The sequence below is a fragment of the Chelonoidis abingdonii genome, chromosome 8 (genome assembly GCF_003597395.2).
Source record: "Chelonoidis abingdonii isolate Lonesome George chromosome 8, CheloAbing_2.0, whole genome shotgun sequence".
NCBI lineage: Eukaryota > Metazoa > Chordata > Testudines > Testudinidae > Chelonoidis > Chelonoidis abingdonii.
Window position 1 is genome coordinate 6,487,966 of NC_133776.1, and position 19,779 is coordinate 6,507,744.

Here is a 19,779-nt window from a genome sequence, read left to right on the forward strand (position 1 = left end):
GGTCTTTGTTGTTTCCTTGGCTATGAGTAAACAAGCTTTTCTTCTAACTCCATCATTATCTCAAATATTCTACTAAAAGTCTGTGAGTACAAAGGGAAACAAAGTAATTCGGCTATGAGGAGCTTTGTGTTGTATTTACAGATGTGGATTGCTGGGTCTTTGTTGCTTCCTCGGCTGTGAGGACAAGCTATCTTCTAACTCCAATCTCTTCTCATTCTACTAAAAGCAGTGATACAAAACGGAAACAAAGTAAAATCGGCTATGATATGCTTTGCTTGTACTTACTGTGTGTGATTGCTGGTCTATTAAATTGGCTATTTTAATCAGACTGGGTTATTCATATTTTCTTAAGTAGGAGCCTGTATTAATTTTTATGCAAGTTATATTCTGTATTTCTCTCTTTCTATATAAAGCTTTCTTTTTCAAAACTTGTGGAAGATTCTTTTTCTAGTAAGGCAAAGCCAAGCTGTGTGTATTTTGCATCTCAATTGTCCTGAGGGAATAGAACGCTTATCTCTGGGAAGCAGAGAAACAGGTTCTTGGTACTCACAGGCTAGACCAAGAGGCAAGCCTGGAAGGAGGGGGGAAGGGGTTATCTCTCCTGCTTTTAGACTCCAAGGGATTGGAATCTGGGGGCCCTCCAGGGAAGGGTTGGGGACACCAGAGAGAGGAAAGGGGGGTCAGGCCCTATAAATCCCGACCTGGTGGCAGCTATCAGATCTAAGCTAGAGATTAAGCTAGAGGACTTCATGCTAGTACCTCATATTTGAACTCTAAGGTTCAAACGAGGAATATACTATGACAGCTTGCTACACTTGAAAGTTACAGCACAATAAAGGAGCCTCGGGCGCCCTAGCTCACTCCCCGTCCACACTGGCAAGCACGGAGAGCGCTCTGACTCCACAGCTAGCGCGCTCCTGGTACTCCACCTCGGCGAGAGGAATAAAGTTTGCTGAGCCCCCACTGGAGTGCTGTGGTGCCGGTGTGAACGAGGTGTTGCATTACTGCACTCTGATCAACTCTGGAAACGTCCCATAATCCCCTTAAGTCAAGTGGTCACTCGTCATTGCTTTGAATCGCTGTAGGAATGCGGATATGCCGTTTGAAAGCTCCGTTTCAGACAGCCAGCTGCTTATCTGCTCCGAGACAAATCAACCATTACGTAGAATGCTGTGTGTGTGAGAGGCCGGGGGGAGGTCTGCTGCTGTCTGAACTTACAAGACAACATGCTGACATGCTCTCTGCCCCTCCAAACCCACCCTCTCTCCACACACATACACACAACATGGTCCCTGTCACACTCCAGCCAACCCCACTTCATTTGAAAAGCACGTTGCAGTCACTTGCATGCTGGGATAGCTGCCCATAATGCACAGCTCCCAATGCCACTGCAAATGCCGCAGATGTGGCCACGCCAGTCACATGCAGCGTCCAGTGTGGACAGACTGCAGTGCTTTCCCTGCTGCACTCTCCGAAGGATGGTTTAACTCCAAGTGCTCTACATCTGCAAGTGCAGCCATGTCCTAGGTAAGTAGGGGCCTGAATTGTCTCTAACCCCAGCTGGGACTCTCAGCTCTCTTTGCCATCAACTCTCACCTTCCCTTTTGTTCCACAGAGTGAACGTCAAGCAGCACTTTTGGCGAGGGTTGCCAACCCTGGCTCCAAAGATTATGTCATGTGATGAAGCCTCCGGGAACACATCCAACCAAACTTGGCAGCCTTACTTCTGGCCTCTTCCCTTTTGTGATTAAAGACCCTTTCCCCCCGCGTTCTTTAAAACTTGGTTCCAATCAGAACTCCCAGCCGGTCGTTACAAGGATATACCAGGCTGTTTCCCTTCCCAGTAACTCTTCAGCAGCTCCGGGGGGAGGGAAAAGCAAGTGGCTGGGAGTTGCAGATAACAGTACACACCAAGAACAGGCTGCTCTCCTGCTAACCCCACCCCTCATGTAAACCCTGCTGATTCACTCTGGTTCCCAGCACCCTATGGGATACACTAGGTTAGAGTGTGTGCCCATATCTCCCTCCAGGGGCTGGGCCCTGCTGTTGTAACAGCCTGCTGCTTAGAGCGACTTGGTTAGCTCCTGTGGATTTAGAGCAGGATGGCCTCTTGCCGGACAGATGGGGACGTTCGGCACCGGTTGACTCCACCTCCTGCACTCCCCCGAGCGAGGTCTCCTGTGGCAGCCCTGCGGAGGGCTGGGACACCATTCCCCGCCGAGGACACCCACACTCAGTGCTGGGATGGCTTGGGGACTAGCCCACCTCCTTGCCCTGCCTTGTGCGTGGTCCCAGACACTGAGCTCTGTCCTAATACCTGGCGCCAGGTGGCTGGAGCCAGTTATCTCCCCTATGAACAGTGTCCAGCCAACCAGAGCTGGGGACAGAATCCAGGAGTCCTGGCTCCCAGCCCCCTGCTCTCTAACCCACTAAACCCCACATTCCTCCCATAGCTGAGAATGGAACCCAGGAGTCCTGACTGTCAGCTCCTCTCCCCCACTCTAACTGGTAGGCCCCTCTCTTCTCCGAGAGACAGGAATAACATCCAGGAGCCCTGTCTCCCAGCCCCCTGCTTTAACTACTTAGACCACATGCACCCTCCACATGCACAATGGCTGTTTGCCGCAATATAAATGGCCACTGATAACCCCTTCCCATTTTGTGGGTACCCCATAGAATGCGTTTGGGCCACAATCCATCTGTCTGATCTGCCAAATGCAGTCAGACAGGTGATCTGGGCCATACTGAGTCCTGGGGGCCTGTGACCATTAGCCAGGTAGGCAAAGGCCCTGACTAAGGTGCAGAGGAGCAGTGGCAACAACGTCACCTTCTCACTCCCCGTGTATTCAGGTGAGATCCGCACCCTCCTGACCCACAGGAGGCACCGTTCCTGCTGGCCTGGCTACAGAGCCAGAAATCTGTTCCCCTCACACACCAGCAGCAAAACTGTCGGCTAAGTGCTGATTGCAGAGCCAAGTGGCAAGAACAGCCCGGATCCCACAGTGAGCTGGAAGTGCCGAGAGCAAGAACCACCAGGCAATTTTGATGTGGCTCTGCTGGGAGGGAATATGCAGGAGCCCACTCTGTTGTTTTCACAGTGGTGTCTCTGATCATGATGGCAGGAGAGCTGCAGTAACAGCAAAGGGAATGTCGGAAAGGACAGGCCAGGCAAATTACACCAGGGGACACGAGCTGCTTCCAGCCTGGAAGCTCCCCACTTGCAGCAGCTGCTTATTCCTCATTTCAAGCCACAGCCCTCTGCTCCGTGACACCACAATCAGCACCCCAGCAGCCAGTTAGTGCGTCACAGAGAGCCCAGGAGTCAGAGACCACCAGGAGAGAAAGAGCCAGCATCTCAGAGAGCCTTCGCAATCAGAGGCGGAAGCGAGCCCACAGGGCCAGGCGGGTAAGTGAAGGCAGATAGGAAGGGATGCTCAGAATGGCATGGGATTGACTGGACTCTTGGTGGCTGGGGAGTGGATGAGTACAGAACTGATGAGGTGGAGGGAAGGACAGTATGGAACTGATGAGTCTCTTGTGGAACTGATGTTTTTCAAGGTGGACGTGAGACAGTGCCCCTAGTTTACGGCTTATCCTTTGGGGGAGCAGATTTTATCCAGGGAACTTTGTGTGTCTCACCAGCTGTGGTGGGAAGTATTTCAGGGAGCCCCTAGTTCCAATTTGGGAGAACCTCACTTAGTTCTGTCTCAGCTTCACCCAGGTCAGCCCAACGCCTACCAATCAGAGCCCAAACAATATCCTCCCATCTGCCAGCGAATCCACCCTGCCAGTGCCCACCTCTGCAACTGCAGAGAGCCTCTATTTGGGCCCTCAGCAAACAATACACACAAATTAGACACACTCAGCGCACATCACTCATGTCTCCTCTGTGACCAGCCTGTCTCCAATCCCCAGCACCTTGCAACACCCTTTGTTATCCCATGGGCCTAACATCATGGGACTTTTGTCCCTCTTGTCTTTGGCCAGCTGACCGGCACTGAAGAGTCATGCCACTGAGTGGAAGAGGAATGCAGACGTGATGGGAACTCCCGTGGGTTGGAATGAACCTGCCAGGAGATGTCAGCAAGACAACGCATTCAGCAGATGTGCAAGAGACCAGAGCAGAGGCGGTCGTAGCTGGGCTGAGGTCTACCCACCAGGGACAGGAGCTGGAGGAATCACAAGAGCCAGGTTCCATAAGCCAGAGCCCAGAAGTCTGATACGGCAACAAGCCCACATCTGTGTGGCTGCTCAGACAATGCCAACCCCTGGGGTTAAATAGGGAGCTTGGCCAATCAGAGGGCCACAAGGTACAGTCACTCTGAGTCTCTTGGGCAGGACATCCTGCAGTGCCTACTCTACATAACGTTCCTTGGCTGTATCTCTGCATGGCCTCCCAATAGCACCATGGGACTTTTGGCTGTCCTAGGCTCAGCAGACCTGGGTTCTAGTCTCAGGGTCCTTCTGTCCTGCTTCAGCAGTGAGCTCTTTAAGGCAGGGAGTGTCTCTTGCTGTGTGTTTATGAAACACCTCGCACAATGGAGCTCTCAGCTGGGGGGTCTTTAAATGCTACTGTCATATAAATAAAACACAATAATCATCACAAGAGCTGGGAGAGGAACTCTCCATCAGAGTATGAGCCCTTTTGGGCAGGGACAGCGTCTACCCCTGTCTTTGTGCAACACCCAGCCCAAAGGGGCCCTGATCCTGATTGGGGCACTACAGCCTCATTAGCTAGTTTCAAGGAGCAGGAGGCAGCATGTGAGAGGGAAGGGGAATCTCACCCTTTCCACTGCCTTTTGCCCCGGTTGGTTGGACGCTCCAGAGCTGAACAGCAACACAAGTGTTTAGATGTGATTCTCATACAGCTACCGGTGCAGCCCTTCTCTCTGGCTCCCTGCCACCCCTAAGGATCCCCACTCCCAGAAACTCCTCCCTGTTTGACTGAAACCCCTCCAGCAGGGCCCCTCACATGCCCAAGGCAGAGTCTTGTGCATGCTCCTTGCGGTCTAGACATAGGGCCTGATCTGAAGTCATTCAAAAGCTGCCATTGGATCAGGTGCACAAGTGGGAGAAAGGAAAGGTGGGGGAGGGAGAAGGGAAGGCAGAGGAGATGGAGACTCATGCGCTAGTTTATGCTGAGCAGGACACAGCTGATATAAGCAGAGAAGGGATCTGAGTCCTTCCTGACTCCGGAGCTGGGTACAGCCAGCACCACCGGCCCTAAGTGCAGCTCCTAGGACTTGGCGTGCAGAGGATGGGGATTGCAGCTGACCACTGGCTCGCTGAGCAACGTGCGGCAGATCAGCATCTGGCAGAACGGTCACACTCCACCGCCCAGATGGGAAAAGCAGAAGGAGCCGAAGCTTCTCTTCCCCAGGTCCGTAGCCCTCGAATGAATGCACCGGCAACTCCTGGGCAAAGAAACAGCCTGGGGGGCTGCAGGGAGGATAGGCTGTGGCAATTCCCTGGGCCCAGTGCAGCTAGGAAAGAGGCACAAGGAAATCAGATACTTCCACTCACCATGCAATGGTTCATTAAAGACCCCAGCCTCTGATGTGGGAAGATCCTGGGAGTGAGACCCTAGCACTGCTTTTTGTCATGTCACACACGTGAGTTCCCTCTGCCATGGATCCGCTGCCAGGCCAAGTTGCCCGTGATTGACAGGTTGTTCTCAGTCACCTGACAGCTGTTGTGCGGTGCCTGCATGGAACAAGCCTGCTGGGTCTCACTGTTCTCTGCAGAAGGTGTCCACCCCGGCACTAAAAATACCCAGTTATAACTGGTGTCGGCCGGCAGCAACCTGGCAACCGCAGCAAGGGGCCAAGGACTGATGGGACACAGCGTCTGAACTCTCTGCCCAATCAGGGCCCATTTATGTTGGGCTGGAATTTAAGGAGGTCAAACAGAGAAAGGCGACCCACTCACAGCGTGGCTAGCCCGGATCCAGAGACACCCCCATTCTGATTGGTTGTGTTAATGGGACTGTAACTGGGCTGCCCACGGTTTTGGAACACGGTGAAGGTCCGTCAGCGCTACAGACCTCAACCCCGGTATCATCAGGCCAGAGAACAAGCAGGCTGGAACCAATTTCCCGAGTCAGGCAGAGACAGGCCTCAAGTGCCGCTGCCTGATGTGGTTTTCTCTCCACACTGGCAACAAGAAACCATGTTGGCCCACAGCCACGTGTCCCTGCTGAATACACACACAGTCACTACTGTAGAGAAGACACGGCCTGGGACATGTTTTCTAACCTTAGTGTGGCTGTCATGGGTCTGATCCTATCGCCACGGAACTCAACAGCAAAACCCTGAAGTTCAGCAGGGGCAGGATCTGATCCCAGCTGGTGTGAATTGGCATAACTCTATTGACTGCTTTGGAGCTATCTATATCATTACGTTAGGTGCTGTCTTCCTTGCAGGCATGCGCGGCTGAACAAGGGAGCGTCCTGAAGAGCAGATCAAAGGAGCAAGGGTGCATGGAACAAAAGGCAGCGGAGAGGATGATGAAGCTCTTCTTGCTTCCAAGTAACGAGCTGCAGATGTCTGCGTCCCCCTCCGCTTGGCACCTGGACGGAGGCAGGGGTGAAGAGCGGATGCCAAGAGCTGTCAGAGGAAGCCATTCACAGTGCCCCATATCAGATTGTATCGGCCCTATCATAAGCATAATTCCCAATTCTGAACCTTAGCGTCCAAAATGTAGGTGCCTAGCATGAACCTTCTAAGCTTAATTACCAGTTTAGATCTGATATCGCTGCCACCAGCCATGATTTCCAGGGCTTGGCTCCCTCTCTGGTCTCCCAAACTTCTCTGGGGACCCAAGACTCAGAAGCCTGAGTCTCACACTAAGGGAAAACAACCTCCTCCCCTGTCTCCTCTTATCTCATCCCCAGCTCCCCCTCCCTGGGTTATCCTGGGCGATACTGTACTTAAACTCCTTGAATGCAAAACAGAGAGGGCAATTTACCTTCCCCCTGCATTCAGCCTAGTCAAGCTAACGCAAAGGATTTTCCCCTCCCTTCGTTCCTTAGCCTTAGCCAGAGAAAAACTCAAACGGTTTTAAAAGAAGCTTTTATATAAAAAAGAAAGAAAAAAACATAAAATATTCTCTGTATTAGTTGACAATACAGGGTCATAACTTAAAAGAAAAATATGAATAAACAGCCTTATTCAAAAAGTATCCAATTTTAAAACATTTCAGCAAACTCACACATGTAAATACAAACACAAAACATATAAAAGCCTATTGTTTGCTACTTTGTACTTACAACTGGGAAACAGAAGATTTAGAAAGGCTGGAGATAGATCCTCTCATAGCTGAGAGAGCAACAGAACAGAGACAAAGACCCAAGACAAGAACACCCACAAATTCCCTCCCTTGAGCTTTGAAAAATCCGGTTTCCTGATTGGTCCTCTGGTCAGGTGTTTGGTTCCCTTGTTACCCTTTACAGGTAAAGAACATTAACCCTTAACTATCTGTTTATGACAGGCCCTGCTGCCCTCGCTGTAACGACGGGCTCTTCAGGTCTGCCCTGTGTCTGTGGGGTGGGGGGTGCAGAGATGCTGGCTAACACGAGCATAGGGGTAACACAGGCACCGCTTCCCAGTGCTGAGCGGGAGGAGGCACCCACCATCTGTGGAGCTCTTCTGCCTTTGAGTCCTGTGCCCTCGCACTTCTGATCGGCATCTCGTGGCGCGAGCAGCAGCATGGCCTGGCCCGGAGGAGTGTTTGTACTTACAACTGGGAAACAGAAGATTTAGAAAGGCTGGAGATAGATCCTCTCATAGCTGAGAGAGCAACAGAACAGAGACAAAGACCCAAGACAAAGAACACCCACAAATTCCCTCCCTTGAGCTTTGAAAAATCCGGTTTCCTGATTGGTCCTCTGGTCAGGTGTTTGGTTCCCTTTGTTAACCCTTTACAGGTAAAAGAAACATTAACCCTTAACTATCTGTTTATGACAGGCCCTGCTGCCCTCGCTGCTAACGACGGGCTCTCAGGTCTGCCCTGTGTCTGTGGGGTGGGGGGGGTGCAGAGATGCTGGCTAACACGAGCATAGGGGTAACACAGGCACCGCCTTCCCAGTGCTGAGCGGAGGAGGACACCCACCCATCTGTGGAGCTCTTCTGCCCTTTGAGTCCTGTGCCCTCGCACTTCTGATCGGCATCTCGTGCCGCGAGCAGCAGCATGGCCTGGCCCGGAGGAGTGGTGCTCACGCACCCTCGGGATGGGTGCATCAGACGCAGGCCATGACAGCAGTGGAAAGGCTCCCATTGGCCTGGGGGTTTGTTTGTTTTTCGCCTTCCTCTGCAGCGTGTAGGTGCGGGTCACTTGCCGGGATTAGCTGGGTATATCTCGTGTTATCATTTCCCTGCTAGTGCGGGGCCCTGGCACACCTTGGCCCCTCCTATCTCTGCCCATGGGGAATAGCGAGTCTCCTGGGGGCTGCAACACTTCGGTTGTTGGGGTTAGGGTGCGAGTGGGAGGGGGAGGAGTGGTTGGTGAGCTGAGATGTCCAGGAGGTTGGGCTAGATGAACTGCTGGCCTGAAACTCTCTGACTGTGACTTCCAGAGGCTTTGTATCAGCCCCAGATCACTCTGAGCGAGGGCAGGAATTTGGCCATGGGGAGGTTTCACTTCCCCCAAAGCTCTTGTGGCCCATCCCACCCGAGAGTGCCAGGTGGACCACTCAGCGACTGCTTTCCCTGTACAGCCAGGGCCCTTTGCTAGCGTCCCAAACTCCCCCGCTTCCTAGCCCTGCTCCGTGCCGTCTCCCAGCTACATAGAGGCGTGAAGGGGATGCCAGCTTCTGTATGAGATCCCTTCTGATGCCATGCCTGCCCTCGGAGTGCCTCCTGCCCTCCATCTCCTCACTCCAGCACCCCTCATGGCACTCAGACAGCTCAGGCGTGCTTCACCGAGTGCTGCACGCTCCTTTCCCACGAGATCCCTTCAAATGCTTCTCGATACTCCCTGAGGCAAATCTAACAGGCCTTTGGTGTCTGGCTCTGTCCCTTAGGCCACGTCAGGTCACGCTGGCTCCTGTGCCCAGGGATCACTCGCCGGGAGCTCAATTTGTGAACATCTTTTTGTAAAGCTCAGTTTATGCTCCACTTCCTTGGCATGCTGCAATCCTCAGCCTCAGGTACCATTAGCCTGCAGCGGTCTGCCCGTGCCAGTCAGAGAATCATAGACTCTAGGGGCTTGAAGGACCATGGAGAGGTGTTTAGTCGCGTCCTCTGCACTCACAGAAGGCTAGAGTATTTTGCTTGGACATCCCCTGACAGGGGTTGTCCAACCGCTCTGAAAAATCTCAAAGAATGGAATTCCACAACCTCCCGTAGGCACAATTTATCCAGAAGCTGAACACCCTGGACAGTTAAGAAGTTTTTCCTAATGTCCAACCTAAACCTCTCTTGCTGCAATTTAGCCCATGCTTCTTGTCCTATCCTCAGAGGTTACGAACACAATTTTTCTCCTGCAGATTGTGGGAGTCCCAGGTATTGGTTAGCTGGGGCTATGGGGTAGGGTGGAGATGGTGGCACGCCAGAGTGAGTTAGCTGGGGCTATGGGTAGGTGGAGATGAGGGATCCTGGGCTGGGATAGCAGGGGGCTGTGAGTTGGATTGAGGGGCATTGGCAAGCTGGGCTGGAGGGAGCCAGTGCTGGCGTTTAGCAGGGGGCTGTGAGTTGGGAATTGAGGGGCCACGGCAGAGCTGGGTGTGGGAGGCGAGACGGGGCTGGGATAGCAGGGGGTGTGGGTGGGATTGAGGGGGCATGGCAAGAGCTGGGGTGGAGGGAGCCGGGGCGGGAGATAGCAAGGGGCAATGGGTTGGATTGAGGAGCATGCAGAGCTGGGTGGAGGGGAGCCGGGCTGGATAGCAGGGGCTGTGGGTGTGGATTGAGGTGGCATGCAGCAGAGCCTGGGGTGGGAGGGTGAAAGCACGGGGCTGGGATAGCGCAGGGGGTGTGGGTTTGGAACTGACGGGCTTGGCAGGAGCTTGGGCTTGGAGGGGAAGCCCTAGCTGGATTAGCAGGGGGCTGTGGGTCGGTATTGGGGGGCATCGGCAGAGCTGGGGTGGAGGGGAGCCCGGGGCTGGGATAGCAGGGGGCTGTGGGTTGGAATTGATGGGCATTGGCAGAGCTGGGCTGGAGGGGAGCCCTAGGCTGGATTAGCAGGGGGCTGTGGGTCGGTATTGGGGGGCATCGGCAGAGCTGAAGTGGAGGGGAGCCCGGGGCTGGGATAGCAGGGGGCTGTGGGTTGGGATTGAGGGGCACTGACAGAGCTGGGGTGGAGGGGAACCCGGGGCTGGGATAGCAGGGGATACTGTGTGTCAGGATTGAAATGTGCTGGGGTTCTGGTGCAGCAGCACACGTTGTACCCACCTGGACTGGGCCCACCTCTAGCCGGCATTACCAGAGTCTTGAGTTCAAATATGCCTTCCTTCTGCCTGATGTCATAGCAATAAAAGAGCAGTTGTTAACCTACCCTCCGAATCACACGCTCTGCTCTCCCCTTTGGAATTAAATTCCTGCACTTTAGTCACTTCTCTGTAATCAACGTGCCCAGTCATCGCTATTTTAACGGTGGATGAGCTTCCTCTTTCAGCACCAGCCCGTACTTTTCTGCTTTCCCCCTAGGGCTCCTAGCAATGCTCTTTTCTGCTAGCCTGCTCTCTGCAGCCTCTGTTGGCGCAGGCTGCGGTTCTTCCCTGACATAGCAAAGCTCTCCAGAGGGCTGTCGCGCCGAACACAACTCTGCAGCTCTGTATTTAGAATCTGCCAGCAAACACATTGCATTTCCTACCCCCTTTTGCTTTGGTTACACTGCCTGGGCCCAATTCCCCTCTCATGCGGGTGCAGAAGTAACTCTGTCACCGCCAGAGTGATTACACCGCTGTCAAACTGGTGCAGGTGAGAGAAAGAAGAGAGATTGACAAGATTGGGATTGTTCCCTTAGAAAGGAGACGGATAAAAGGAGACTTGATAAAAGTGTGTGAAATAATGACTGGGGTAGAGAAGAGAGACTGGGAGTTTCTTTTCTCCCTGGCTCCCAACACAGGAAAGAGGAGCCAGTCAATGAAACACAAAGGTTGGAAATTCAAAACTGACCAAAGGAAATATTTCATTCACACAGTGTGTAATTGGCCTGTGGAACTCCCTGCCACATGAAGTCAGTTAGGCCAAAAACTCCTTAGGATTCAAAAATGGGATTGGACTTTTATATGGATATGAAAAATATTTCATATTACATTAATGACAACTACATTTTGGAATGAATAGGAAACCTTGTGCTTCAGGGCTTAAGCCAAGCTCTGTTAGATTTCAGGCTGAGACCTATGTTGGGGGCAGATTATCCCATATCTGCTACTATGAAGCATCTGGCACTGGCCATTATCAAAGACAGGACACAGGACAGGGTGTCTGGACCTTGGATCTGACCCATGCTTGCAATTCCTATGAGAGAGAATCTGCCCACATATCTGTGGGCTGCTGTTTTAGTGCACTGCATGCTGGGAAAAGGTATGAGAGCAACAGCTCTGGGCACCCACACGGCAGGCACAAGCAGCAATACAGCAAGATTCCTCTGGCTGGAGCCATCCAGGCCTAGGAACCATCAAGTTGTGCATGTAACTAACCTATGCAGCTGCCTGATCTTACTGTTGTCCCTCTGCTAAACAGGACCCCACGGCTGTGGGGTCAGTACTGGGCACTCTCCAGTGTTACTTTGCTACAAACAAGATTTATTATTCAAGCTGACAGTGTTGGATTCCAACGCCCCTTTAAACTCATCTCCTCCGAGAAAGTGTCCCATGTATAGCAAGATGTCTGCAAAACGGAGCATGTTTTGTTTATGCCAAATCGCCCATTTGCAAGGCTGAAAACACCAACAGATTCTAATTCCAAGTAACTTCACCTTTTGTTGGGAGAATTTCATGAGTTTGTATCGCTCATGCTTACTGGCTTGGGTGCGATCATTTCCATTTCATAAGAGGAAGACCATCTCTGATCCAGAAGAGTGTTTAAGCACATGCTTAACTTTAAGAATAGGCTTCCGTCCCATTGAAGCCACTTGGACTTTAAGCAAGCGCTTATGTACTTTGCTGAATACAGACAATGATCTGACAGGAAAGTTTGGTCTCAGCACTGCCTCCTGCTGGGTGCAATATGTCAGCATCGTTCACTGGGTAGAAACCAGCGACGCAAAAGGTGATGGTTGCAAGCTCCCTCTCCAAGGTCACACGTACATGGTTGGCTCAGGGCCCCAGCACCTGTATATCATGAAGCCACGGATCGCTTGCGGCACATACTAAACCCTTGAAACACGCCACCTGCCGCGTTCTAATGCTTTGCTAACTGCTCTGCTAACAGCCGGCGCGTCTGGACGCGATTCAGAATAGTGGTTTTCATCTTGCATTTCTATGCTTATGTGAGATGTTTCACTGAGAGTCAGGTGTTAAGTCATGGGTCAGCAGCTTGCTGCAAACCCAAGTGGCTTTGGGTGCATCGGTGGGAATGGGAACGCAGGGCACCCATTGACCACATTAACTTGGCTGCCCTTGCAAACTGGACAGGGCAGGCGAAGGGAGATTTTCTGGGCACTGACCTCGTCATTGCAAACTGAATCGCATCTTCTTGCTATTTGTTGGGGTTGGCATGTGCCCAGCCAGCTGGCTGCTTTGGTTCTGGCTTCACAGCACTGCTGATCTTATTAGCAGACAGTGTTTTAGGGTCGGTGGAGAGTACTACAGTCAATTGATTTCATTTTTTTTTTAATTACTGAGAGTCTTTTCTAAAACAACTGCACCACTTCAAAATATTACACAACCCCAGGACAGTCCTTGGGCCTGCACAATGGTGTGAAAGCCAGGCTGTCTTTGTGGTGCACGGGTCCTATTCTGTGTGTGTGTGTTACAATCTTCCCATGCCAGCACAATGCAGGATATGCCGTCAGGGAACCATGCAGTCGCTGTGTGAGGTTAAAGAGATAAAGTCAGGTTTAAAAAAAATCTCTTTATGTGCAATATAGTAGCATGAAAAAGCCCCAGTGGAGATCAGGGCCCCATTGTGCCGGGTGTTGCACGGACAGGTAGCATGAGGCAGCCTGTCCCCTAAAGAGTTTAAAATTTAAACAGATAAGATACACAGTGGGAGATTGTGCGGGGAGAAGAGAAAAATTGTTTTCCCCGTTTCACCAATGTGGAATTAAGGTGAGCAGAGATTACGTGATTTGCCCAAGTCAGAGGGCGAGTCAGTAGCAAAGCTAGGAACTGAGGCCAGATCTCCTGAGTCCCAGTCCAGGGCCTGACCCATATAAGCCCAGCCTTTCAGTCACTCACTATGTAACTGGGCTCTTTTCTATCTTCCCAGCTCTGCCGTATCTGCGTGTTCCAGCTAATATCGTATATTATTACAATCGAAAGAATTTCTTTGTAAATGGAATGTACTTTCCCAGCACTGATGCTGTTCACTGGCTTTCTTCATTTCACTCAGCGTGGGCAGGTCAAGGACCCAGATTAGTCATTTCTAGAGAGACAGGGTAGGTGAGATAATCTTTCATTGAACCAAAACCATTGGCGGAAGGTACTAGCTTTCAAGCTCCACAGAACTCATTTTCCTTCCCCGGACCTCAAGAAGTCGGTCCAGTAAAAGAAATAGCCTCACCTACCATGTCTCTTTCGTATCCTGGGACCAGCAGGGCTACAACATCACTGCAAACAACCATAGTCATTTTGGGTCAGTTTCACTTCCTGGTTTTCACCCCAGAAGCCCCAGTTTGCAGGAGGAGTTGCAAACTCCGCAGGGGGATGGTAAGGTCTGAACAAAAAAAAATTATTCTCGTTGAAATGGAAAAAAAAATCGATCAATCAAACAAAGAAAACTTCTCTGTTAATATCCATGTTGTAAAACAATCCCTGAGCCCTGAGACAAACTACGCAGCTGTGTCCCATTAACCAGAGACAAGCAAGTTATTCAGCCATTTGGACCCTGAGAGAGAGAAGGAAGAACATTGCTTGCTAAGAGAAAAAGTATTTTCCAGACCCCTTCCCCTACACCCCCCCAAGCCATCGACACCCATCCTGGACCAGAGAATTGTAGCGGAAAGTTAGACCAGAGCACATTTATACCAGGCCCAGAATGCTCATTTTTAATTGTACAGCAAACAAACAACCTGATTTACTCACCCAACTGGGCAATTAAATACTTAATGCTGTTGGCTATAAAACCTCTATGGCCTGCTGGCCCAACTGCTGAGCTTTGCGAAGCACATGGTGGGAAAGGAGCTGGAGGAAGGTTAGTGCTAAACAGGATCATTTCTCTCAATAGCAAAAAATCAGTGAAAGAATGGAGGAGCTGGATTACAGCTCTGGCTAGCTTGAGGGTGTAAACCCCCAGGTGGGAGAGGGAAGGTGCAGGGGATCCAAAGGGTATCAGGAGACCTAATGGGATGAAACTGAGCAAAGGGGTGGTTGAGCCAGACTGTCAGGCCAGCCTTCCTCTCTCCGGGGCCTCCCAGCAGAGACCAGTTCAAGGTGATGTCTACTGATGCAGCAGGAGGAAGCCTGGGAGCTGGCTCAGCTCAGCCAGAGGGAGGCCAGTCCCGGTAGAGACTGGCTCAGCATGGCTTCTAGCAGCCTGAGTGGAGTAAGGAGACTCTCAGCTGAGACCAGCTTGGTGTGACTCCCCTTTGGCTCCCTGAGAGAGGGGCCACCGATAGACCATTGGGATCTCAGTCTGTCCTGGGGGCACTCTGCTAGCAGTGTGGCTCTGCCCTACAATGGGGCAACACTCCCCCCCACTCACCTTCAGACCCACTGGGCATCAGCCTAGCTGAGCACTGGGCCAGTAGATGGAGCCCTGCAGAGTAATGAAAGGCCCCGCCCCCTTCTGCCAGGGGATGAGCCACACATGTGACAAAGAATCATAGACTATCAGGGTTGCAAGGGCACTCAGAAGGTCTCTAGTCCAACCCCCTGCTCAAAGCAGGACCAATCCCCAGACAGATTTTTGCCCCAGTTCCCTAAGTGCCCCCCTCACAACCCTGGGTTTAGCAGGCCAACGCTCAAACCACTGAGCTACCCCTCCCCCTCTGGGGGGCTGCAGGACACGGGGTCCAAGCAAGGGATCCAGAGAGGGACATCAGCAGTGATGGGCCTGGAGTCCGATAGTGTCTGTGTCCCCAGAGCTGTGCAGCTCCCCAGGACCCCTCCCCGCTCATGCAGACACTTACTACAGTGACGGGAGGGGGTCTTGTGTCACTGGAGAAAAGCCGCCTCTTCGAGAGGCGACCTAGCGCTGTCTGCATGGGGCATAGGTGGGCTTAGCTACATCCCTGAGGGGGTGAAATTTTCACCCTCTGCTTTGTAGTGTAGACCAGTCCTTAGCATAAGGGGGAGGGTTCAGTCTCCAGGGCCCAGTAAAGTCTGAGGCCAGCAACTAGGAGACGAGGCCCCGATCCTGCAGCTTCACTCCCAACCCCCACTGACTTCAGGAGGGGCCCAGCACTCCACTTGCAGGAAAAAAAAAGTTGCGGGATTGGTCCCTAAGTGACTTGACTAAGGTTACCCTGGGCGTCTGTGGCAGAGTCAGGAAGTGCACCTAGGGCACCTAACCCCTAACCCACTGCCTGACCTATAAGCCCATCTCATGGAGCCTGCAGCTCATTCCACCCCTGTAACATCTTTGGGCCAAAGCTTTGTCTTTTGCGCCCACATAATGACACTACATCAAGTGGAGAGAGTCCTTTATGCCACGCTGCTCTGAGCCGAGGGAGCGGGTCCCAGCAGGGCCTGCTCGCCTGGCACTTAGCTGTATATATTCAATAAGCGGGTAGCCACTTTGACATCTTTATGACTTAGGCAGCTACCAGCGGGAAAAGAATGCCTGTGCCTGTGATTAATTCCTCTAAAATATGGCGGATTGTGTCTATTCTAAACAAAAGGGGACCATTTATTCCCCGAGTACAGATGGGCTGGGTTGCCAAGCACCGAGGCACACACTCTGGATGGTGAGTTACAGTCTGGGGGTAGGTGGGCTTCCACTGAGTAACAGTCCTTGCACGGTGCACCTCACAGTCGAGGATCTCCAAGCCCTTTGTTCTCTGTCAGTAACGGAGACTCACACCCTGGGAGGGAGGCAAGAGTAATGCCTGTTTCACAGATGGGGAAACTGAGGCACTGAAAGATGAGGTGACAGTGAGGCAATGACACAGTCAAGAAGAGATCCGAGGAGTCCTGTCCTCGCCCAGTGCTCTAACCACTAGCTGATACTTTCTTTCATGGCCACACAGGACCACGGAGGTCCCTTTCCCCTGCACTAGAACAGGAATGTCCTCTGAGCCCTTCCAAAGCCTGGCTATCGCTCTGAGTTAGGGGTTTTTCCTGATTTGGGTTTTCCCTGCTCATCCACGCCCAGCTTCTCAAGAGCTTCCTCCTTCCCTTTGCAGCTTCCTCCTTCCCTTTGCAGCTCTCAGTGTTGCTGCGTCTGCCACTAGACACCCCCAGTTTCCCATTCAGTTCACACCAACGTTTCTAACCGCAAGCTATTAGCAAGGGTCACGTTTGCACTAAGCTACCAAGCGTCCTAATCCTTCTCTCCAGGAAAGGTCTGTGACTATAATGTACTCGAATTGGAACTTGGCAGGGTATCCAGAAGCACAGGCTTGCAGGCCCCCGAGAGAAGCCGTCTTGTCTGGGGTGGGTAACTAGCCCACCCCCGTTTATCACTTGCGGTAGCTTTGTGTGGCCACATTTGTTCTCATGATTTGATTCAGGGCATGAAATGAAGCTACTTCTTTTTTTAAAAAAGCCTTTTAATTGACTCTGCCAGGAGTCTGCAGGAAGGCACCTCAGCTGCTGTCGCCAGTGGATTGACAGCTATCAATGGACTGGGGGGTTTATTTTTGAGCTGCTAACCCCTCTGTCTGCCCCACCCCCCACCTCCATCTCTCCAAACCGGCCCAGCTCCTACCAACGCCAGAAGGCCTAAGTCTCAGCATGCCCCATGACTGTGCTCAGGCAGCATATAGGGGATTTAAAAGGAGCCTACGCAGCCTCCTGAGGATCCTTGCCCAACTGGGGTAGAGTTAGCTTAAGGGTTCTGTGCCAGCCCTCCTGCACTGGGGTACAGGGAGAGTCAGCCCTGGGGTGGTGAAGTGCATTGCACTGCAGCTGTTCACTGCATCCCTGCGGACATAGGAAGCAAAGTGTAAGTCAGAGCAGCCTCAGGGCTGCTCTAACTTACAGCCAGGGCTGGGCAGGATCTGGGATGGCCCCGGAGCACCACAGTCCCACCCTCCTCATTCCCATCCCAGGCACAAGGATGGAGTAACTGAGAACCGGACCCAGATTTTTTTTTCTTGAGCACAGTTGGAAGCTATCAGGATTCCCCTAAAAAAAGAGAGAGATAGAGAGACAAAAAGAAAGACAGGCTTAGTTAATTGCTCTGTCTTGTTTCTAGACCCTACTCCCTGGATCCTGCCTAACCAATTCCTTATATTGTCACCCATCACCCCTAGACCATGTGACTGCTTCCCTGAGCCCCACATCCCCCCGAATCCTGTTCCTGTCTCTGCATTCTATCCCTCCTGCTCGCACCATCCCTCAGAACCACAGGCTTCTCTCATTTGAGCCAACGTGAGCATTTCTTTTCTGGTTCAAGAGCTGGGGCTCAGACAGACGTTTGCAGGCAGCGCAGCTCTGCCCACCCTTGCTAAATGACATTTGTGTCTTAATTCTGAGTTGGTGCCATGAGGCGGAAAGCCGGGTTTTGGCTGTTTGTTGGCATTTCTGCACGCTGGTTGGATGCAGGAGCCTTGGGAGGCTAATCCCTCTCTGGAGTGCCAGCCTGCAATGCAAAGGTCCTTTCCGTCAAACACGAAGAGGCTGCTGAAAATTTGATGACGAAGCTCCCTGACTGGGAAATCTATTAAAAGAGAATTCAAAATGCCACTCTGCCTTTCTGACTTTGTCCAGTATCCAGCCTGCCCCCGCTGACTCCCAGCCTGCTGGAAGGGTGTTTAATCCGGGCTATTCAGCTTGCAAGTGAAGGTACCTGTACCATTCCTGAATGAGAGCGATCTGTACTGGCCAGACGGGCACAATGCAGACCGTGGGAAAGCTGCCTCCATATGGTGCCAAAAACCACCCCAATCCTTGGGATCCAGCAGCTCAGTCCAGACCCACTGTTCCCTCCACTATTGCAGTGCAGTATGCACACCCTCAGCTCTACTGGTGCATCTCAGAAGGGAAACTGAGGCAGTGGGCAATTAAATAACTTGGTCCACGAATCTGTGGCTGAGCTGGGACGGGAACCCAGGTCTCCTGCAGCCTACACCAGTGTCCTCACCACCCCTGAAAGCCTTTGGCCCTGCAGCTCTTTGCCCCTGTCACAGGTAGCCTGCTGGGTCATGCTGGCTGCTAGCTCGTGACACGGGCAGCTGCAGGAGTTTAATGCCAGGGCTCTCGGAGATACTCAGAGCCTTTTAAGACGTGCCAAGTGGGACCTCAGAAAGGGCATGGAGCTCCCTCCGGAGCCCCAACGGGGAGGCCTGGTCCCCTTGTAGATGGCAGGAGGAGCTGGCTGTGAGGCAGAGCTGCAGCGCCTTGCCTGCATCAATGGGGTGCGCCCCATAAGTAGGCATCCTAGCAGGGGTGGCGGCCAGGCTCCAGTTTGACTCTCAGCAGCTCCCTCACCTGGCAGGGAAAAGAAAAAATACTTTGGAAAAACAACTGGTCCCCTGGCTCTGCCCCTTCCTGCCCTGAGATTCCTCCCCTCCCGTACACCCACCGATCTCCTGTTCCCCCCCAGCCTCTACCCAAACTTTACCCAGCTGACATCAGCACTGGCTGAGGGCAGCAGATAATTTGCCCCAGCAGGCGCAGATTGCGGCTGCTTTTGTTCTTTATTATGGAGGTGCAGCCCTTGGGGTCCCCCCTCCAGTACCATCCAAGATAAAGGCCACCCCCACCCCCCCAGATTCCTAGGTGCTGTTCTGACTTCAGGGAACTCGCTCACGGCTGCCTATGGACAGTTCACTGGACTGCAAAGCGATCTCGCCGTTCCCACCAAGGGCTGAGCATACGGCCTGTGTCCGGCAGCCGTCCCCCGAACCCACACTGGGACAATTCTCCTTCAGTCGCAGCATGGCCGTCCTGTGGGGCGACATCCACACAGGAGCCGCACTGTCGCCCTAAGAAGGCTCTGGTGGGTTTTGCGCTTTGTCAGGGCCGGTGCAAGGACAATTTGCGCCCTAGGTGAAGCTTCCACCTTGCACCCCCCTCTCCCCTCCACCCGGAGCATCGCTTATTCTAAACTTTCAGAAATGAAACTTGCATGTTGTGGCATTGGTCATTAGAATTAATACAAGGGGGTCAGAGGAGATGATCACAATGGTCCCTTCTGGCCCGGTGGAACCTATGAGCAAGGAGGAGGCTGGGAATGCTCCCAGCTTGCAGGGTCTCTAAACGTTCCCAGGCTCTGAGTACTTCACCCTCCGAGGGGGACCCAGGGGCAAGGAGGGCAGAGCCGGGCTAACCCAGGGAGCAAGTGAGGCTCTCCTTGAGGATCAGGGCCGGCTCCCTGCATTGGCACAGTGCCACCAGGGGTGGGGGTCAATGTTTGGAAGCGGCACCTGCGTCAGCCCTTTCCCCTCTGTCGCGCTGCGGGGTTTAGTTTCAATTTCCCTCACCCCAGGAGGCGGCTGCTCCCGGCCCCAGGTGCGGCGCGTTGGAGGGCGAAGCTCACCTGAGCTCAGGACCGTGTCCTGCTTCCCCCAAAG